Source organism: Schistocerca piceifrons, chromosome 5 (assembly GCF_021461385.2).
Source record: "Schistocerca piceifrons isolate TAMUIC-IGC-003096 chromosome 5, iqSchPice1.1, whole genome shotgun sequence".
Lineage (NCBI taxonomy): Eukaryota > Metazoa > Arthropoda > Insecta > Orthoptera > Acrididae > Schistocerca > Schistocerca piceifrons.
The window spans coordinates 351,500,350-351,524,643 of record NC_060142.1 but is presented as its reverse complement, the minus strand read 5'-3'; positions in this window follow the sequence as shown (position 1 = coordinate 351,524,643).

Genomic DNA, 24,294 nt, shown 5'->3' with positions numbered 1-24,294 from the left:
CCTCTCTGTTTCTGCTTCCTTATCGGCGGCAAATGAAAGCATTTCAGCAATCCGCGTAAGCGCTAAAACTCTCGCCAAAGCGAAATATTATGAAATTCAGATAAGACTGGGTGCATTTACGCTTTCGACGCTTGTATCTGTGAGTACCGCGTTGTTACTCGCTACAGCTAAATCTCCTTATCGGTAACTTGCTAGTACCAGCTGCAATCGTGAGTCTCAAACGAGAGTATCTGGTTACACATTATATAGACCTGATACTTATTTTATAGTACAGAACAAGATACATATAAGAAAGTCACCACCCGATCCAGTAACATTTCTCGTACAAAATTAATTGATGATTTTCATTTATGTTCTAGCTGGTGTTAAAGTACAAATTGTTTATATACGAATGTAAAAATATGTAATGAAGAGTGGATTTGGATGCAAGACGAAGTGCAAATAATTGTCAGTCATATTTTGAAATCTTAAAAAAATTAATAAAATTAGTTATTATTATTAATGTTTTTACAGTTATTGGTTATTACTTTCAGCATTAATTCTGCGAGCTATAATATCAAACTCAAGACTATAAATTTTACTCAAGAGATAATTTTTGAGTACTGTCTTATAGTACGTTTGTATAGTTGTGTATATCCTCACTTTTTTGCTTTTGGCAGGTGGCAGTTAGTTGTGTGACGAATTTTGTAGTAAGCTGTTGTGGTGTCAATGCCGGCGTGGGGGTGTTTTAACATGTTTCGGTATCTGGTACCTCAGAAACGCTTTTAATATTGCTCTGTAAATATAATCACTTCACACATTCCATAAGCACTTTTGCAATAATAAATCTTGAGTGAATTGGAAACCTCTAAAAGAGTGTACTAATTATTTCTAGGAGTTATATTTCTGCATATAAAAAAAACACGACCCTGAACTCTTCTTCTTAATGCAGGAATTATCATGCCTCGAGACGTACTTTGTCAACATGGAATATTGAGTAAACTACGAAGAATATAGAAAGATCACAAGAAAACAATTTCACAATTTTTGAGACTGTTTTTAGCAAGAAAACGTCGATGCACTACTCTTTTGTATTCCCAGAGTATTGGGAATTATTTGAACAAACCACGCTTCTGTTCCAGTGAGATATGCTGAACAGTGTTAAGTATTATTACTGTTGTGTTATTACAAAACAGTGGTTGGTTGATTTGATTGAGGGAAGCAAACAGCGAGGTCATCGGTTCCAGCAGATTAGAGAAGGATGGGAAGGAAGTCGGCCGTGCCATTTCACAGGAACCATCCCGGCATTTGCCTGTAGCGATTTAGGTTTGGTCTGTTTTGGGGAAGGAGACCAGACACCGAGGTCATCGGTCTCATCGGATTAGGGAAGGACGGGGAAGGAAGTCGGCCGTGCCCTTTGAAAGGAACCATCCCGGCATTTGCCTGGAGCGATTTAGGGACATCACGGAATACCTAAATCAGGACGGCCGAATGCGAGTCTAGTCTCTTAACCACTGCGCCACCTCGCACGGTACAAAACGGTGGGTTAGAACATGTGAGAGGCAACAAGATGACTTTTTTGTGCAGATTTTACTGGATATTTTCCGTCATACGACCGTGTGTAAAATAACAAATGTGGAAGAAACAACCTACTTTTTCATCTGAAATTTTTCCTGTTCCTCATACATATTTTCTGACAGCAAATCATTTTGACCCACTCGCTGTCTCGGTGTTCATTGTAATGAATACATTCTTACCGTGAGATGCGTTCAATATCTACTATGAAATTATTTGCACAACGTCATTTCAGAGGAGTTCCGTACCGGGTTAACATTCCACTTCTCTCCACGAACTTTACATGGTCGCAGAAATTTTATTCTGCTTTCACGTCAGATAAATGTGTTCGACTAAGATCGACACGTCTGCGGGAACAGTGCTAAGATAGAATGCAAGGGAGGCGTTAAGAGAAATTACAGGGTCGCACCTCGTCGCCGTCGTTCTAAAGTGTACAGGATACATCTACATTTATACTCAGTAATCCACTTTACGGTGTGTGGTGGAGGGTACTTCAGATGCAGTTGTCATTTCCCGCTTTCTTGTTCAATTCGTGACTCCTGAAAACTTTTATGAGTTATAATTTCTCTGACTATTTCTTCGCAATCATTTCGCGACTTTTGTATATGAGGAAGTAATATATAGCCTGAGTTCTTGGAACTAACTCTCTTGGAATTTTGTCTGTAACCCTCTGCATTACGCACAACTCCTCTCTCATAGCTACTCTGCATAGTTCTCTGCACAGTCTATATAGAGCCGTGTAAGTATCTCATCAGCTACAGATGCCTTTATACGAAGGCGTGGTATCTGCTCTTCCAGACATGTCCGAAAGAACAGACCCCATGCACCCATATCATTGACATTGATATGCCTAGCTGGACAATGGATCCACTTTCTTCAGTGCGGATGCACAGATAAGTGCGATTTCCTGTGGGAATCTCAGAGTAACGAACGAGAGTACAATGGACATGGCCTGCGGATAGATGGCGCTCGGTGGGAATGTGGATCGGCCGTGAGGCAGTTGCCATAATGCTGTGTACCGGATGGCGCAGTAGTTAACACACCTGCCTAGTAAGCAGGAGATCCCAACTTCGAATCCGGGTTCGGTACACATTTTTCCTCTTCGCCATTGATTTTGCGTAAGTCCCGCTGCTGCTGACAGCAGCGATCGCCTTCAGTTTACAGATGCCTTTGCCATGATTTGAACTAATTTTCGTTTCCACGAGCCTTATCTCATTATCTCCCATTTTGGCATTTGTGTACACTACAACTTTAAACAGCACAGTGGTGGCGACGTAAACCGGCCACGGGGCTTGTTCGAGTAGTAATTTATTTCAAAGGACGTAGAAACTCACTGTAAACTAGCTGGGTACTGGAACACCAATCTCTGCGTTTCAAAGCACAGTCAACAATAATCAGTTTTACGGCATATTTTTAGTGGTTCAAATTACGCGGTGTGGTTCTCCAAGGGAAACAATCACTCCTTATATTTTTTTGCAATAAGACTCTACCTGTAATCAGCTAGAAAAACAAACAGGTTTTTGGTTAGAGTACACAGGAAACAATAGGTAAGAAAGCAATCTGAGCAACTGGTAATGACTCTTTCCTTAAGAATCCGCTTCATTGGCACACCTGCCCGGATAGCCATGCGTCATAAAGCGGCTTGAGTTATGGGGAGGTGTTCCTGCCCCGAATCGAATCCAGAGGTCAGTGTGGCTGCCAGCCTGAACGTGGTTCCTAAGCAGTTGCCTGCATCCGACTAGGTGGGTACCGCGCGTTACTTACACGATTCGCAAACATTTATAAAACTTTTACACACTTTCACACGAATAATCCTACACGCAGATACGTTGTGTGCACATACTCCGTCCCAAGAGGGGGTAGCGAGAGGAGGAGCATTCGACCACTCCTTAAATTAATCCTCACAAATCTCTTACCAATCACGCCCATCCCGCACAGTTGTGGAACGAATGAAATGAAATGGTCCTATTGCATTGATGGCACGGGGTCCACACCTGGGGAAATTCTCCCGCTGATTTATAAGTATTTTCAGATGCCCCACGTTGGGCGACTTACATGTCTGTGATGACCAAATGATGATGCAGACAGCACAACACCCACTCCCCCAGTGGAGAAATTTCTCCGACAGGGCTGGGAATCGAACCCGGGGCCGCTGCGTGGCAGTCAGACGCGCTGACTGCTTAGCCAAGGAGGCGGATGATGCGGGACAAAGGCACAAGAAAAAGAAGAAGAATCGACTTAAGTAGCACCACGTTTTTTCCTACTGATTTTTGCCTCCTGCTCAGGCTAACTCCTCGAGAACTTATCTTGCTCGGGAAAGCTGGAGTCCTGATATATTCATGAGGGGCTTCTGCACGATGATATTCTGTGCCAACCACCCTGAAGCTAATTATAGTTTTTCCTTTTTCTCTGCAATATTTGGTGAAGTCAGCTGTGGGTGGCAAGCGGGGAGGGGGGGGGGGGGGGGGCAGGGAATGGGGCGAGGGGTGCTTAGTGGGACAGCGCGTTAGCTCGCAGATGTCTCCATGTTAATGAGCTCTCTAATTAAGTGAGCCACTAATCAGACGCAGGAAGATCCGGCCGGTGCAGGAGATCGCTCGTCCTAAATCTGTGTTCTTAATTTTCCTCCGCATGTCCCTTGGGTATCCCTCCAGCATCTCTCCACGAACAACGACACGTGTTCCCGATGAGGATTCGGCGGAGCAGCATCGTCAGTTGCCTACAAGGCTGGTTACGACTGCCATTCTCTTTCATAAGCCTTTATTGTTTTCGGTTGTCTTCGAGGCACAATCAAGAGGAGTGACAGACCTAAGCTAAGATTTTTTATGTAAGTTTGCTGGCTTTCGCGGCCTTTCTCATTGGACAAAAACCATTCTTGGCTCTTAGGCCGGGCCATGTCCTCGTTCAGTTTCGTCTTACGCAATCTGGATTACGAGCCCTGTACTGAGATCTTTTTCAGTATCTGCTGGTGTTCAGGGATAGATGAACATTGTCAAAGGCCAATGTATCCTCGTCTTTGTAAAACGAAGTTTTTCCTATCTTGTTCAGAATAAGTAGGTTTATTGGATGAAATTATTTTTTTTCCGTATGCTATTAGTGGGCCGTCGTCACTGGATACGTAGCGAAACTGACAAAGAAAGAGATCTGATCGATTACCAAAATATTTTTGTCGTGCCGCAGAAGAGTCTTCCTCGTAGCAGTATTCCACAACCACCGTGGCTGCGTATTAACTTCTTGATGGCAGGAGTCACGTAGCGGCAGACCTGTAGCTTAGGTTCCTGGCATTTATTGCTACGTATTTAGAGTCGTAGCTGTCATATTTTAATTCATATGTTCCTTAACTATTGCTATTATGTTTTTCATCTCTTACAGTGTTTTGTTTCTTTTGAACTGTATTTTTTTCTTAAGAGTCCATTGTGGACCTTTTCAGCCGTCTAATTTATTGCACTAATAATGTCAATATTTTCGTACATCTGCGTCACAATTTATATTGATATACACCAGATTTTTGATGCAGGTGCGATACCTAAGGATGAAATCGACTATACACGGTGGTATCGGTACTTGAGAGACCTCCCAAGACAGACAAGCAATCGTAGGACAATGAAACTTGGTGAAAATATCTGCAAGGACTTGCGAAAGTGAATAAACGATTGAAAGAAACACATTTCAATTTCCACTTGAGAAGATGAAATCTGTTAACTGCGTACCATATTTACATTCCAGATTATAAACATTGCTGAATATGACGATCACCTGCATCCACGACAACCTGGAACCGCACTAGAGATACCACTTCATAATGTTCGCAGCACATTTCGGTGTACCATGGATTGTTCAGCTATCGTGACACAGCTTGTGCACTGCTTGAAGATCGCACATTGCTTCCAGCATTCTCAGCCATGGCAACAGTAACTTCCTCAACAATTTTTGGCGCAATTGGCCATCGGCCTCTCTCAGGAGCAATTCACAAATCGCCAGTTAATTCGAACTTCTGAATCGTGTTCTTTATCCCCAGTGCGGAAATGTGACCTCTCCGTATTCCTTTAATGCGTCGATACTCGCGAAGAGCTACAGTACTGTTGCTGTTGTTTTGATAAAACAGGTTTACGAGGAAAGCCCTGCTCATCTTGTCCAGGCCCATGTTGACTATCTGCATCTGTAATGGATACTGATGTTTATGTTTCAAACCTACGTCGCCGTACCAAAATCGCCGCCAAACGGTAAGTCTGATAGTAACGTTACCAACAACGTAAATCCTCAAGAATGTCTGAAGGACATTGCATAGTACACAGACAACGCCTTGTCAGGCCGCGACTATAATACATAAGTCTCTCCCTTTGTGAGAATCACAGCAGCTGTGTGAGTGCAGGAGGTGGACACACGATGACATATGGATGTTTGGGTCGGTCTGGGGGAGAGTGCTCGGATAACCGAAATGGTTAAGACGACTGCTCGCGTGAAGTGAAAAATCTGGGTTCGAGTACCGGTCCAGCACAAAAAAATTTAAGATGTCATGAATTAGTTGTACAGGTGATGTCTAATCGTATTCGCAACTGCGAACGCATTTTTTCTATACCTTATCCATCTTAAGCCACTCACTGTTAATGAGATAGCGTAGAGCTGACAAGTTGCAGGGTATTGGTTGATACATTTCACCCACTGTTCCAAATAAGTCCAGACATTTTGTATGGGAGTGAAGTCGGAAGATTAAGCAGGTCAATCGAGTAGCACGTGGTGACTGAGTATTCTTCGAAACAGGAATGTATGCGTGTGGCCCTGCGAATACGTGTGTTTGAAAGTTAACCCGTGGGGCTGACTATATAAAAAGATTGAGAATGTATGAAAAATTTAGTTTACTAACAACATTTATTTTCCCAAACAAAGACAGACATACATTATGCTAAACATGTTATGATCGAATATCGTAACCAACTAACAGGTGGTTTAAGACCACAATGGACAAGGATCCTGGGTGGCAGAAACGAGTCAAGTAATCCGACCCTAAAAATGTGGACAACGCAGTCTGAACTGATCTGACGCTAAGCAGACTTTGAGAGTTGAAATCTGCATAGTTTTCTCTATATAGGTGCTGCTGAGAGCAAGTGGCGATTGAGATCTGGGTGCCCTGACAAGGTCGGAGCAGCAGTACGTTACCCTGTTTTCATCGTGCGGCGATGTGACTTGCAGCTGGCGAGATGTGTGCGGCGGAGACGAGACGTGAGGCGGCACCTGTGAATTGATCGTGGCCACGAAAGAAATACAAAAATCTCACGGTCTAGCGATCAAGCAGATGGATCGCAATTTATTTCCTACCAGAGCCCTGAAATCACGGTAGATTTTAGTGTGTGACACACCCGTTCGCTGGTCGTACCAAGGACCAATTTGGCTCACTTTTACGACAGAGCACACAAGGATTCCAAACGTAGAGACAGGTAAACCAAAAACGAATTAGTGTGACCTGGGCAAACAAGTAGTCCAAGACGTTTGAAGTCATGCTGTTGGTACAGTAAGAACTTCTCCACATTCTCCACAGGCTCTCCAGTCCAACTACTCACAAGTGATGTCAGTCTCAGGACAGGTCCCAAGTACCAAACACACATGCCAGAGCTTCGACCAGAAGTCTTCTTACCATACCAAAGTCCAGCACCCGAGTGCTTCACACCAGTTCAGAGAAAAAAAAATCCGTTTTCCCGCAAAGTGCACGAACGACACCGCCTTCATTCCGTCTTGAGCCAATCACAAGGCTCTAGAGGCGCTAAATCTCCTGTCCCACACGACAGCACAAACTCATGTCGAACTAGAGCAAGAGTTAAGAAACCCGTGTCTCTGGAAAAAGAGGAAACGGCCAATTACTGGCTTTTTATAAGTTTTCGCGGAGGGGCAAGATGTTTTTCTCCAAAGTCGCGGCGCTTCCCGCGGCAACAAGCGAGCAGATACAATCTTAAAGATCTTTATCTAAATCGCCTGTGCCTTGGAGTTTGTTAGTCCTAGCTATGAGGTGTAATAAAGATTCTATCTCTAAATGTTTCTCAGACGCCAGAGATTCTTATACAACCGAGGCAGCCGATGGAAGTGAGTCACAGGCCTATTTGCAGTATCGGCATACACGAAAACTTGTGAATTTTTATTACGGGTGGCCTTGCACACAATGCCCAGTTCACGACTCCACTGTGTAGTTGCGTCCCTTCAGTCCGTCGCCAATGCAGCTGGCGCCAGTGCAGCTATAGCGGCATTGTTCTGCTGCAGACCTGTCTCGACAAGGGGCTGCTCTGTCTGCCCTGTACGGCTGTGGGTCTGTCCGGCAAGATTTACTGAGGGATGGCTCGCCGCCAATTGCTTCGAACTCCAAACATGCCGTTTCTACGAGCTAAGAACCATAAAAATACCTCATGCTTTTACCGCCCTACCAGGCTCCATCAATGTCTGCTCAGGCCGTTAACTTTCTGGAGTGTCGCTCCAGGTGCGTCAGGTTGTAAAAAAATCTGTAATAATTTTGGTTCAAAAATGGTTCAAATGGCTCTGAGCACTATGGGACTTAGAACTACTTAAACCTAACCAACCTAAGGACATCACACACATCCATGCCCGAGGCAGGATTCGAACCTGCGATCGTGGCGGTCACGCGGTTCCAGACTGAAGCGCCTAGAACCGCACGGCCACACCGGCTGGCTTTTAAAAATTTTCTGTATACAAAAAAAGGCAAGAGAGTAACTTGTCCTCTCTCATGTTGTCATCTTGGAATGCCCACAGCTGGAGATGTAGAAGAAGGGCTAACACTCGCTCACTGTGAATGTCGAAGTAAACGTAGATGTACATGTTCACGGTAACCTGTATGAGTGAGCCCAAGCCATTGTAAGCAAAACGCTTCAAAACATTACAGAACAACCTCTGGCCTGAACTACACTGTCCACACACAGTGTTGTACACTTCTCATTCACCCGTCAGTGTATTCGATGCCTTGGCTCATAGGAAAAGAGATAACCGTCACTCATCGAACCACTCTGTGTCACCCCAGTCACCTTCTGTCCAAATTCTGTGTTGTTTGATATACTGAGTAGGTGCAGCTTTATGCGTCACTGTGAGTAATAGCATTTTGCGAGATATCCGACTGCAAATGTCCATTGTATGCAGTTGCCTTCGCTATATTTGCTCAGAAACTGATTGAGGTGGATACCTGTCAGGTTTGAAACTGGTTCACGTGACGCTCGTCTGCGGTTCCTCGGTTAGCGTATTTTTACGACCGCTGTTCTTGCGATGGATTACGTAGCTATGGTGGTACAACATTCATTGTACTTATTGTGTACAGTTCGCGTCGATATGCAAACAAATCAAGCAACTTCATTAACTATGTTGTCATGGACACGTCCAAACACGATAGCTCCTGCCTGCGATTCTGTCACGTTTCCACGTGGACGCATCCTACTGCGCAGACTCTGTCCAGCCGACTACATACACCACTTCACTGCCATGACATAACATCAGCGGTGGAAGGTGACGTGTTAAGACGGTGACTGGGGTTTTGTCTGGTGAGCTTTTTATTTGTTTTAGAGGGTGTTTTAATTCCTTCTTCTTTCTTTGGAGCCGTTCCTGACAGTGTATATGAGCTGATCGTGGTATGTCAGATTTACGGAATAGTATACCTGGAGTATAAGACGTAGGAAGTTAGGTACTGTCGATCTGTTCGTTTTCTATCCTTATAAATAACTATTTTTTGTGAATTTTATTATATTTTCAATAAAGTTACTTACGTAATGAGTCACGTATGGCTCTTATTTCGAAATATTATGTAAACTCTGTTCCGTTAAAATTTCTTATTGATTTGGTTTTTTTGAACGTGCTGATTTCAATGACGCAGTTAGTTTTGCAAGAAACTGTGTAATTATAAAATATGGCTAATTTTGAAGTTAATACTAGAGATCCTGATGTACAATAGTTAGTGAGCGAATATGTAAAGTCAGATATAGGAGTATGGACGTACAGTACTCGAAAGGCAAACATTCTGACTTCCTGGTCACATACTTTGAATTACTTGAAACTCATTAACTTACGCGTTAACTGATACTGAGCCGGCCGAAGTGGCCGTGCGGTTAACGGCGCTGCAGTCTGGAACCGCAAGACCGCTACGGTCGCAGGTTCGAATCCTGCCACGGGCATGGATGTTTGTGATGTCCTTAGGTTAGTTAGGTTTAACTAGTTCTAAGTTCTAGGGGACTAATGACCTCAGCAGTTGAGTCCCATAGTGCTCAGAGCCATTTAAACCATTTAACAGATACTGAAAGTTTGGACATTTATAATTTACCACTGCCAATTTTGTCCCTGCTCTTGTTAGATTCTGAACTTTGATATTGTACTTTGGTAGCTATATTTTTTTGGAGTCAGATGATTATTATCATTAATTGTTTAAGCCACTATTTAAGATATTGGATAATTTGTCATAATGTAAAATAATTTTCAAGATAGCAACCATATTCGCAGGTAGGATATTCCAAATGTGGAAACATTACATGGTTCTATACACTTTTATAAATTACTAATCTTCAACACATTCCATACACCAAGCAATTGTTAAAATTCATAGTCCGTTCAGAATATCAGAATGAGACGTAGCCATTTTTCAAAACATTACATTGTTTCCGAGATGTACAAATATCTGCACACCATTGCTCAAATCGCCACCCACTCCAACATCGCCAGTCCGTAGGGTCCACTTGTCGTGTTAAGGGGCTCCGGAAAGGTTCAGTTTTTACTTTTTGTATTTTAAAAATCTGCAGACTGTCCCCTTTCAATTGATACGTAATTTATTCAGTTCAGAAGACTACAACTATTTTTAAAATATTTTTGAAATATATTCTGCATGAGCATGACTCACTTTGGCGCTGTTAAACTGATGTCAAATGTTGTACTTTTGAATCTACATGCTCATCATGTACATTTTAGTGATGTGAGAGCAAATACGTGTTACAAAACAAGTGTTGTGCTAACCTCTTATAGTTCGAGATATATCGCTCGCTCTATTGTCGTGTGCTTCATGTTTATTTAGTCTTTTGTAAAACCTGAAAATATTCGTAGTGAATTCTGTTCATTGAAGTCTCTGTTTTATTGAAGGACTAGACTAGAACTCCTGTGAAGCCTTTTAAGAAAAGGAGAAATGTTGAAAAGCCAAAGGTAGGTGTTATTACCATAAACAATAAAGACGATAGCCAAGTGTGTGAACCTAACCTTGATGGTACATGTGTCCATTGCGTTGAAAGTGAGAAAGAAAGCACTTCGCAGAGGAAGCTTGGTTCACTTAGTGAGAAGTATGAATGTTTTATGGGTGAATCGAGTGTGAATGAAATATTTGATATGCCAGTACTTAACGGAATTTTTGCAAACTGTGTAAGATGTATTTAGTGTAGTGAAGTCGGTCTAGAACTCGCTATAAAAAATCACGTAGGACCTTCTGGAACAGTGTTGCAGTAACTCAAAATGAAGAAATAGGTAGCAAAATCTATGAACACATTAGGTTTATTTATGCTTTGCAGACAACTGGTCAGGGTGCTACTGCCGATGCAATTTTCTGTAGCATGATGAATCTTCCAAATCCCCCAACAAAGTTTACGAACTGTAATAGATTCATAGAGTGTAAAGTAGAAGATGTCTGTATGGAATCTATGAAGAAAGCTGTGCAAGAGGCAGTAATAGAAAACAGTGGTAACAGAGACTTCATTGCAGCATTCGATGGTACCTGGCATAAACGGGGACAAACATCTCTTCATGGTGTAGTATCTGCTACCAGTATGTAGCAGTAATATCTAAATATTGTAGGTGTCCGCAGAAAATCAAAGTACACATGAAAACAATTGCACCGCTAACTACAGTGGCAGTATTGGAGGAATGGAAGTAGCTGATGCTGCTGGGTGTGATAAAGTGCGATATGTGAATTACCTGGGAGCCTGTGATTCTAAAAGTTTCAAACGTATTCAGGAACTAAAGCCCTATGGTAATGAAGCTGTAGTGCAGAAATTTAAGTGTACTGGAAATGCACAGAAGCGAATGGGATCAAGACTTCGGCGACTGAAAGCTTCGTACAAAAACAAAATCTCAGTGATGGTAAAGGATTGCATAGGAAGGGAAGGTTAACTGACAGTGTAACTGACAAAATACAGAACTATTATGGAATAGCTATTATGCAAAACACACAGTGTTGATGAGATGAAGATGGCTGTTTGGGCTCTTTTCTTCATACTTTTTCAACCAATGATACTCCTCATCATTACTTGTGTCCCAAAGGAGAAAACGTCTGGTGTAATTACAACAAGGGATTGCTAATTGGTGTAGTGTACACTCATAAACATAGTATATCTGGTACGGTAATCTATTTTCGGAGACTTAGCAGCACCTGCACTGTTGAAAAAATGTGTTCATGGAAAAACTCAAAACCACAATCAAAGTGTAAGTAGTGTTATATGGTCAAGAATCCCCAAGACTGTTTTTTGGAATAGAACATTTCACTTCGATGTGTATAGTGCTGTTGTTACATCCAGTGATGGCAACGTTGTAAGCTGCAAAGTATTTCGAAACATGGGAATGAATACAGGTTTCAACAAGGTACGAAAGGTGCTTGCTTGAGGCAAGTGGCGTCTTCATGCCGCTGACAAGGCTGTAAATAGCCTAGAAATACAAGCCAGAGTAAACAGGAGGAGGACAAAGAGGGAGCTGGAGGAGAAGTTTCCAGAAGATGAATATAATCCATACTACGGACCTGGAATGCACTAAAAAGGGAATCCAAACTTGGTCGCTTGATACTGAATAGTTTCACTTTTTCATACAAATTACATGTTTTCTCAGGAACTACCAAAGTAATTTGCTTATAATTTTCAGAAAATGTTACGCAATCCTTTCTGCGTAACTTAACACAGCCTTTGCCCAAAAACCTGTATATTGTTGAATTTATAAACAAAAACGGGCACAGAAAAGTAGTGAATTTTCAGTACAATAGAAAAAATTAATCTCTAATAACTGAATTCAAATTTTTAAAAATCCCTGTTTTAATTTGTAACCATTACTCCAACAAATAACCTTTAAAAATTTCGACTTCCTAGCTCAAATACTCTCTGAGAAAACATGTAATTTATAAACGCTGTTTTAACATTTTAGCTTTCCGAAGCCCCTTAACATCTCTATGTCGATTCAAAAAATGGTTCAAATGGCTCTAAGCACTATGGGATTTAACATCTGAGGTGATCAGTCTCCTAGACTTAGAAACTATTCAAACATAACTAACCTAAGGACATCACACACATCCATGCCCGAGGCAGGAGTCGAACCTGCGACCGTAGCAGCAGCGCGGTTGCGGAATGAAGAGCCTAGAACCGCTCGACCACAGCGGCCGGCTACGTCGATTCACGTAAGAACATGTGACAAGTATCGTCGCAATACTTAAGGAGGGTAGGACGTCAAACAGGCCGGCTTGAAGCAGCAGAGGCACCACAGGGCATTTTTATTTCCAAAATAATTGTTTTTACATATGAAATTTCATTAGTTTTTCACTTACTGTTGGCTGCATTTGTCGCTATAGGCACACTTCTCTTCCTAAGTAAGAGAGCTTCTTCGATGAATTTTGCATGGCATACAAACGATACTTACAAAGGCATGAAACTCTAGAATTTATTTGAGTTAGGAAAAAACGAATGAGCTGTTACATTTTAAACTTCTTGTTTAGAAAAAACTCAAATTTTATAGTTAATTATTTCAGTTCTAACCACAGTTTGTAATATATCTGGAAAGTTGTACAGTTTCATTCACGTGTAAGTATAGATTGTATGCTCCGCAAAATTCATCGAAGAATCTCTCTTACTTATGAAGAAAAGTGTACCTATGCAACAAATGCAGCCAATAGTAAGTGAAAAAATGATGACGTTTCACATGTAAAAAAAATTATGTTGTTATGTTTTTTAACTTCCACTACTATGATTGTTATCCTGAATCCTTCCTGGTCATGCTGACAAAGTTCCATGAATTTATTTGTAGATGTATAGACAGTGGAAATTAAAATATTCTCTGGTGCCTCTCCTGAACAAAATCTGCAAATGACAATGATACGAATAACAGCTATGTCTATTGGTATGAAAAAGTCTGCGTAGCGCTCTTAACAGGATAACATCTAGGTGTATCGAGGCTCTGAGCAAATATATGTCCATATAGCTACCATTGAACTTCTGGATATGTATAGTGTTGTGTGTAGCAGTTGATGTTATCATTGTGGTGATTTTGCTGATCTACCATCGCCAATTTTGCTACTGTCAGGTTTAACAAATCGTGTCTTACCGAACAAGAACTGGATAATTCACTTCTTAGTATGTTCACAAAGTAAGGGGCACGGTCTCCTCCCTGTATATACTGTGTGCGCTAAAACTGGAATTGACCATCATAAATGTTATAGTGCTAATAAAGAAATGTGGAAAGTACGTAACTCCCAGCACTGAATGAGGTACATCATTCTGCACTACACATTTTGTTAGAGTCAGTTTCCAGCAAAGTTCAGGAAACAGGATGTGAGACTTCGTGTTGTATCACGTATCAGTACCACCCCACAGGTGTCAGAGTTGGCAACGGAATTGCGAGTTTCTGTCAGACACAGATAGCAGTCGTGCAGGATCTGGCAGATCCAACTGAGCACGCCCTGCGAGCCACGCCCCCAGCGACTCTGTACGACGAACGCTCTCTGCCGCCGAGGTGTAGGGCGGCCGGCGGGGCAGCCAGACAGCCCATTCGCACTCGCACTCGCCGTTAACATTTCTAAAATTTATATAGTTTAAATAAGACATTACATTTTCACTGTAAAAATAATATGTTCATATTTATAAATACCTAAAAGTAAAAATACATCCTTAACATCTTCAGTGTCACGCTCTAATTATAAGCTATTTAAGTATAAGAAAAATAACATCACTTAAAGTCACTTCCGCTACGGCACGCTACGCAGACACCTCCTAGTCGCGGCTCCGGCTGCTTTAGTTCAGAGAGCCTCATCTTTGTTGCTTCTGTATGAGTGGATTCTATTTCTTGCTGCGTTATTTGTGACGAGTCATCGTATGCTTGGAGAAGTTTAATCTTCTATTTACTGTGTCAACTTTTTCGCTAATCATTTCTGCTCCTGTCCAGCTTTATTACGATGACAGTTGCTGCACGACTCTGATGCCCACCTGCCCTTACCGTTGTGTACAAAGTCTTATTTTTTTTCCTTTACTGGATTTCGATTCCCCCCAAGAGCGGGAGGGGGGGGGGGGGCTGGTAGCAGCACAATACCCCGCTCTGCAGCCTACAGAAAAGTCAAAAGCAGAATTAGGAGATATAACAATGAAAGCAGGCGGCAAAACGGTTTAAAGCCTTACACAACACTTCAAGAATCAAGGGACTGGTGGTAATCCAAGTAAGAGGGACGTCGCGAGTAGAATTTAAATATGCAATACACCTTGTAGAGGCGTGCAAGGGAATTAGGAGACGTGGAAGTTCTGCACGAAGGAAGACACCTGCTCCTCCGTCTGTGGACGGTCGTCGTCATTGCAGGGAACATGAAGTCGTGGGACGTGGTAGAGCTATGACAGGATTAGCAGTTCCATTGGCAGAGTGCGCCAAGTGACGGGCGGGTCCGGGGGCCCGGCCGCGGCTCCGGGAAGACAGGCGGGACGCGGCGCGGCACAGCGAGGCCGCTCGCTGGCCGATCGCTGATTGATTAGTCGCCCATTGTTTATTGTTCGTGGCAGGCGGCGGCGCACATAAATCTGGCGCGCCGGCCACAATGGCGGCGGCCGCGCTCTGCCCTGGCCTGCTCTGCTGGCCGCACAAAGACGGCCGCGGCCCGGCCACGCCCTCCACCCGTCTGTCATCTCGCCAGCCTGCTGCTGCGGCTGCTCGCGTCATCACCACGACGCTCTCCTTCTGCCGTGAATAATTCTCGTCTCCGAGGCAGCCGTAAAAGGAAAGGGAGATATTCAATCGGATGGAGAGCCGCCGGCACTACTAAATACGACGATGACACAGTGCTGCTGGCGCGGCAAGAATAACACTAACCGTACACAGTTAGAAAATCAGTTCTGAAAAACAGAACTTTGTCAACGTGTCTAATGCAAATTCGACTATTAATGTGTCATTTCAGAAGATTGTCTCGAGTGCAGCTATTGTCTGGAGTGAAATCTTGACGATAACCTGTGCAGGCTACAACAGAATACAAACATCTGAAATGTGATGCTACATAAGAATACTGAATATTAAATTGGTAGGTCGTGTAATGGTAATCTTACCTGAATTACGGCACCTTGAGTTCCCGCCCGCTACGAAGGACGTACCAGTGGTTCCTTTGTCGCTGGTCGCCCCGAGGTCGTCCGATGCGTGGCGGTTTTTCAGCAGCGCCGCAACGCTCGTGCTGCGAGGAGCCTTGGCCAGAAATGAGAATGGCCTGTGGAGAGGTAGGGAGGAAAGACAACGAGGAAACAACAGACACAGGCATGAGCAGTACGGACAGAGCTGCAAGTCTGCGTGGCCAATTCTGGGGAAGCCTGGCGGAGTGCGGGTCTGAGTCTGCAGCTAACAGCACTAGTTAACAACGCGCGGACATCGGGCCCTTTTGCGGGTGGGCGGATGGTGACCAGCGTCTTGGCTCCAGGGGATGCCGTGCTGACGATACAGATGTCGATACTATCCGTGGTGTGTGCTCTTGAGCACTGGTGCTTGGCGACAACATCAGCCGTGCAGACGAAGCATTCAGTGTTTTTCTGTTTACTATTGTCCTAACAGAGGGGCTGCTGCAAGTCCCAAGCGTGTTTGCCTGAAATATGTTTCAGTTGTTGAAGCTTTATGCAAATAAGGTCCTGAGGGGGAGGGAAAGAAGGGAAGGAGAGGGCACCTGCTCTTATTGTTAAGTCGTGTTTAAATGGGTGATCTTTTATTTAACTAGTTGGCCTACTGTTTTTTATATATTTATTTTTTGGGACCTGTATATCTTGCCTATATTCCAGCACAGTGTAACCCTTTATCTGTCTTGTTTAAGTCGTGGTTTCACCTGCTTTTTCATGAATTTAGCAACATTTATCACCTATCATACTGGCAAAGGTACACAATCGCCCCCTCCACCTAGAGTTTTTTTGAAATGAGTGTTGGGAAGGAGCAAGTAAGTGAGAATAATTCGGCAGCCGGCTACTGTCTGCAGATCTAGTGCCCGTCTGATTCTTTTGGGCACACTTTGCTGTTCTTCACGAACTGCAAGATCGCAGTCTGCGGTAGCGCGGTACATATTCTGAACCGCTCGCTTACTTGTGCGTTTCTAATATACAACTTGCGTTGCCGATTTGATTTATTGAAAACTGTAATATTGGAGTCTTTAACTTTGAATTCGTGAACCACGCATAAAGAGATCATCGTGCTTTACTCCCCACACTGTTACCGTCATTCTTGATCAGTTTAACTGAGTATTCAGATAACTTTAGTCTCTGTCGGTTTGTTGTTAATTTTAGTAAACATACATACATCAAAAAAAGTTTTACATCACCTCGGTTCCGAGAGTTCCGAAACCTGTACAGAAAATTGAAATAGATATTAACATAAACATCATTTTTTATCGCTCATGAAAACCACATATTGCATGTTGTACCACCACACAGCGAGACCTTCAGAGGTGGTGATCCAGATTGCTATACACACCGGTACATCTAAAACCCAGTAGCACTTGCTCTTGGATTGATGCATGACTGTATTCGTCGTGGCATACTATCCACAAGTTCATCAAGGCACTGTTTGTCCAGATTGTCCCACTTCTCAACGGCGATTCGGCGTAGATAGCTCAGAGTGATTGGTGGGGCACATCGACCAGAAACATCCCTTTTAAATCTATCCCAGGCATGTTCGATAGGGTTCATGTCTGGAGAATATTCTGGCTGCTTTAGTCGAGCGATGTCGTTATCCTGAAGGAAGTCATTCACAAGATGTGCACGATGGGGACGCGAATGTTCTCCATGAAGACGAATGCCTCACCAATATGCTGTCGATATGGTTGCTTTATCGGTCGGAGGATGGCATTCACGTATCGTACAGCCGTTACGGCATCTTCTATGACCACCAGCGGCGTACGTCGGCCCCACACAAAGCGACCCCAAAACAACAGGGAACCTCCACCTTGCTGCACTAGCTGGACAGTGTGTCTAAGGGGTTCAGCCTGACCGGGTTGCTTCCAAACACGTCTCCGACGATTGTCTAGTTGAAGGAATATGCGACACTCATCGGTGAAGAGAACGTGAGGCCAATCCTGAGCGGTCCATTCGGCATGTTGTTCGGCCCATGTGTACGCGCTGCATGGTGTCGTCGTTACGAAGATGGACCTCTCCATTGACGTCGGGAGTGGAGCTGCTCATCATGCAGCCTATTGTGCACAGTTTGAGTCGTAACACGACGTCCTGTGGCTGCACGAAAAGGATTATTCAACGTGGTGGCTTTGCTGTCAGGGTTCCTCCGAGCCATAATCCTAGGTAGCGGTCATCCACTGCAGTAGTAGACCTTGGGCAGCCTGAGCGAGGTATGTCATCGGCAATTCCTGTCTTTTTGATGTCCGAACAACATCGCTTTGGTTCACTGCGAGACTCCTAGTCACTTCCGTTGTTGAGAGCACTTCCTGGCACAGAATAACAAAGCGGACGCGATCGAACCACGGTATTGATCGTCCAGGAATGGTTGAACTACAGACAACACGAGCCGTGTAGCTCCTTCCTGGTGGAATGACTGGAACTGATCGGCTGTGGGACCCCTCCGTCTAATAGGCGCTGCTCATGCATGGTTGTTTACATCTTTGGGCTAGTTTAGTGACATCTCTGAACAGTCAAAGGGACTGTGTTTGTGATATAATATCCACAGTCAACGTCTATCTTCAGGAGTTCTGGCAACCGGGATGATGATAAACTTTTTTTGATGTGTGTACATAAGCTCACGTTATACTCAGACTTGACTTAAATTCCAAGATCATTTAAGTTTTCCAAACACATTTCCTGCTTACGTTACTCATTAAAAAGAAATTTAACTTCTTGTGTATCCACTGTATCGGTGTTATTCTTGTGACAATGGGCTAGTACATGGATAAATTGATTATTGTATTATTAAAAACACCCATCATCGCAATCGGTCTTTTGTATTACTACCATTTGGTTTTACGAACAAGGGGGAATTGAATCCACTTCCCCTAGAAATGTAAGTTGGTTGTGGGCAGGTCTGGCTTCAAAATTTAACCACCAGACTAAGAACTTCCAAGGTGATTGGCAGAATTAATATGAGCATGAGGTGGTGTTTTTTCAGTTAATTTTATTTGTGGATTCTATCTTGAACGTGCCCCTTTATTGCCGCATCCATCTTGTATAGTTAATTGGTTGTGGGCTTGTTGGTTTATCTTGGTTTCTCCTATTCTTATAATGTTTCATTTACACTAAAACAAAACGTTGTACCATGAAGGAATTATCCGAATGAGACCGAAATCGATAGATGTGATGAACGTGTACAAACAACAAATGATTACTATTTCAGAAACATTGAATCATTTATTCAAGAGAAAGAACTTCACAGACTGAACAATTCAAGAATGTGGTGGTATACCTCTGGTCCTCATACTAGCAGTTATCCGGCTTGGCATAAAATGATAAAGTTGTTGGGTGTCCTCCTGGAAGATATTGCGCCAAATTCTGTCCAATTGTTGCGTTATATCGTCAAAATCCGAAGCTGGTTGTCAATTGGGAGAGACCCAGCGAACATGCTAGGCAAGTTAGGGTTTGGCAAGCACGAAGAAATGCAGTAGAAATGCTTGGCGTGTACGGGCGGGCGTTATCTTGCAGAAATGTAAGCACGGAGTGGCTTGCCGTGAAGGAAAACAAAACAGGGCGTAGAATGTCGTCGACGTGCCACTGTGTTGCTAGGGTGCCGCGGATGACAACCTAAGGGGTCCTGCTAGGAAAAGAAATGTTAACCCTCACATGTGGCGGGGGACAGTCAGTTGGTGTCCCACCATTGTCCGGGACATCTCCAGACACATCTTCGGCCTGCAACTTCATTGACTGGAGTATCGTGTTGAGCCCCGCTTCAAACTGAGACCCGACGTCAACGAAGATGTTACCATTTAAGAAACCTTAGTGACTATTTTTGCATGGAAAGTTCTAATTTCTCATGTAAGTTTATTATGTGACCTTTGCTTAATTGGTGTGATTCTTCAACTTCCTTGCCAGTGACGCTGTTGCGTCTTTCTAGTGCTGAGAGATGGCCTATATTTAAAATATCTTATAGCTTTATACATGAGCGTATGCTCTGCTTTATATCTAGTAGGTTCACGTGACTAATTTGTCCCATTTACACAATTACGAAAAAGGTAGGTATTTAAGTTTATAATATGCCAGAATGGGAAAGCTTATCTGTTCAAATACTTGCAAAGTGTCGTACTCCAATGCACATTATGATATTTGTAGAAAAGGCTATTTCTATGCTACGCATATTGGACACTGTAACTGTTTCCTATGGCATACGTTCAGCACATAGTAAGCTTGAAGTTAGATGACGTTTTTGTTATTGTTACTAGTTATGTTGCCAGTTTTGTATGGCGTGTTCTTCCTTTATGTACTCTATTAATTAATTTATCAATTCATGTTTCCCATTTGCTTTTGCAGTCCGTCTCACGTTGTCTGTTTCCATCTGCGTAACATGTATATTTAGAAGAATTTTGCATGTGTTACGTGACACTGATGTGCAGACTGGGCAAGACAATAGACAGGGATGAGGTTGCCTGTATGCTGGGGTCCATTGTGGTAAGATTTTAGTTTTGTAAAATGGTTCAAATGGCTCTGAGCACTATGGGACTTAACATCTGAGGTAGCCGGTGTTTAGTTTGTCATGTACGAGTCAATGGAGCCGTCAACTGAGATCCATATGCTAACAGAATGCCTTTGCAGATGTTTTTAAATGTAGTTAATAATTCTTTATCAAGTTCTCCTCAACTAGTGAGTGTCATTAAGTTAGCAAATGACCTCTTATTTTCCGAAATTCTTGCATGATTGGGGCATGAACTGGCAGTTGACCCTGAACGTAAATATGTCTAACGTATTGTTCATAAATGGACGAAGAGATCCACTACTGTTCTATCGCATTGTTGGTGACAAATCATTGGTAACAGCTACTACCACAAAATACCTAAGAATCATCCAGAGAGACCTGAAGTGGAGCAGCCATAAAAATTAGTGAATTGGATTAATAGGTGAGATGGAGACGCACCAACAAAGTGCGGCGCGACCTGTCACGGGATCGTTTAGTTCCTGGGAGAGCATTACGGAGACGCTTGACGAACGCCAGTGGCAGACCTGTTGGAGCGCCGTTGTGGATGACAGAGACATTTACTGTTGAAATTCCGAGAGCTTACGTTCCATGAAGAGTCGGGCAACAAATTACTTCCTTCCACATATGTCTCGTAAAATGATCGACACGAGAGAACCGGAGAAAATTTTCATACAGAAGTTTACCGTGCTTCCCACGTAGCAGTGAAAGGCGGGGGGCGGAGGGAGTATGCTACAGGAAATATCCTGCATCAAACTCGGTAAGGAGGCATGTGGAGTGTAGAGGTGGGTGATACGTACTGCAATGGAGCTCTCTGCAGTCAGAAGCCTGACGGCCCGAGCGTCGTCAGCAGGGGCTGCAGTAGCGTGGGCGCTGTCGCCCTTTGACGGCGCCGTGTGCCGGGCGACTGGCAAGGTGTGGCGCGGGCCTGCTGGGCCGGCGGGCGCCGTGATGTATCGGCCGACGATGCATCATCGGCAGGAAATTCGCGCGCGCCGGAGCGAGCGCTCGCAGATACCAGCAAATTGCGAGGGGCGGCGTGCCGTCTTAGGCTGCCATTTGTTTCGAGGTGGCTGGCAGCCTATTTATTTGGGCGCTGGGTGGACACCCGGGACGTCACGGCGGAGGCGTGACGCGGGTGCTGAGCGGCTGCACCCTCCCCCACCCAGCGCCTCAGCCACTTTACAGCGGCTGTGGCTCTCCGAGGCTCTCCGCGTGCGGCGCAGCTGTATCAGGGACGTCGCGTCTTTAGGACACAGTTAGGAGAAACGTGCAGGGTTGTAGAAACTTATAAATACTACTAGCTGACTAAACAAAAATAATTGTAAAATACCTCGCGCAAGTGACGAAAAGAGTGGGAATGCTTCGCTCTGAGGCCGTGTCGTAAGCATCTGATTTACAGATTTTCTCCAGCTTTTGCATACGTACGAGGGTCTTCAATAAATAATCAACTCGTCTTACTGTTTTGGGACATCGTGGTATATTACAACACCAGCCCCTATATTTTCATGAAAATCCTGTCGCTGGCGGCGCTATATGTAGTCTTCAAAATGACGCCTGTAGCGGAGGTGCGTTGCAAGCAGAGAGTTGTCACTGAGTTTATTTTGGCGGAAAACCAGAGGGCTGCAGGTATTCATAGGCTCTTGCAAAATGTCTACGGAGACCTGTCAGTGAACAAAAACACGATGAGTCGTTGGGTGTAGCTTCTGTCATCATCGCAACAAGGTCGCGCATACCTATCCGTTCTCCCGCGTGCCGACCAGACGCTCACAGCTGTGGCTCCTGCAATGTTGGAGCGTGCGGACACTCTCATTAGAAGTGATCGACGGATCACAAATACTCGCTGCTCAAGTGGACGTCTCTGTTGGTAGTGCTGAGACACTCGTCCACCACTTTGTATCTCAAACGTGTATGCTCGGTGGGTTTCTCGCTGCCTAACAGGAGAGCAAAAAGAGCAACGGAGGACCATCTGTGCGGAAGTGCTTGCGCGTTACGAGGCTGATCGTGACAATTTGTGTCTAACACTGTCACAGGCGATGAAACCTAGATTCATCCCGTGGAACGGCTATCCATACAGTGGCGGCCCACCGTCTCTCCTCCGAAGAAAAGTTCGAAGCCGCAGCCTCAACCTGTAAAGTCATGACGACTGTCTTCTGGAACACTGAAGGGGCCATTGTGTTTGATGTCCTCCATCGTGATGCAACAATCAACTTGGAAGTATACAATGCTGTGCTCAGGAATTTGAAGGGATGACTTCAGCGAGTTCGTCGCTGCAAAAATGCAAACGAACTTCTCCTTCTCCACGACAGCGCAAGGCCTCACGCCCAAGAGGAGCTCACAAAACTTCACTGGACTGTTCTTACTCATCTACCCTACAGCCCGGATCTTGTATCTTCTGACTTCCACCTGCGTGGCCCACTGAAGAATGCCGGAAGCAGTACTGGTGCAGCAAGACGTTGGCTCCGTCGTAGACTGGTGGAGTGGTCCATATTGGCAGACAGGCCCTACCTGCAAGGTGGCTTAAGGCCGTTGCATTGAATGGGAATTATGTTGAAAAATACAGTTTTACAGCCCAAAGAATGGAGAATAATATGGTGCATTAGAATCCTGAATAAAACCAAATGGATTTCATAAAAAAGTACTGTACTACTTTTTGAATGCATCTTATAAAACACGAAAATGTAAAACTAATAATCTACCTGTATGTATGTACTCTACAATCTACCGTATGGGACATGGCGGAAGTTACGTCGTGTATGAGAATCAGTGCCCTTTTCAAAACTTCTCCAAGATTCTGTGACCCTCCTTACGAACATATGTGTTGTAATCTTTTTGTTAAATGCTGAGACATTCTTGTAATTGGATCAAAACCGAAACGTGATGTTACCAGTTATACCACTGACAACATGTTATAACATATAGAGACTCTATTAATCTGAACGAAAAGAATCTTTAATCCTCAATAAACGAATGTTTTCCCCTTTTTAACTGACTTCTTGCTCATAACATTGTCAAACTTACGATACTTCCGAAAACCTTCATCCGTACATTTTAGAACAAGCTGTGTCTCTTCTCCTGAATTTGCGTCATTTCTTCCAGCTCAATATTTCTGCACGTTTATTCTTTCTCTACCACTCTTCCTTCCATCCCCCCTCAGTTTTTTCTCACCCCATCTTTCCCATCCCCTCCTCCTTACCCAACCACTTCTCACAGAGTTTCTGGTGATTTTTCTGACAGAAGTTCCTAATAGTAAGCTGATGTCAGATTTTTGAAGAATGTTAATGTGTACTGGAATCTCAGAACTTTATAAACTGCTTTCCCTTTAAGCCTGCAACTCGTTTTACTCCATCCTCCGAAATATAAAGTATTGATAGCCCTTCAGATGCTAGTTGAAGCCACCGATTTTTGTTTGTTAGTTCCCTCTTAAACAGATTATATTCACGATAAACATTACGAAGTGGAAGGTGTCATTTGAACAGAAGACTGCAGAGGCAGTTAAAGAATATATTAGTACAGCTATGTTCTGTTTATTTACTAGTTTGTATTTTACTTAGTCGTATTCAAATATTCCTCTGTGGTATAGCAGAATGTGTCTATTACTCTACAACCTTCTTGCGTTGTTCACATGACGAGTTAAAGAGAGGTTTGCGTCCTTCTTCTCTAAGAGGTTGATGCTGTACCCAAGTAATACAAGTAACAACTATACAAAACGTTTCCTAGATTTCCTGCCGTTTGCCCCATAGTTGGGTTGTTGTTCTTGGTACTTCCACGTTCTCCCAAAAATTTCACGTCCATCTGTAGCTGTGAGATAAAGCTTCTCTCAGTCCTTCCTAACTTCCATTCTGTTTCAGTCAATCCCTAACACTTCTCTGGAGCATCTCTTTTTGACCGACATACTCTCGACAC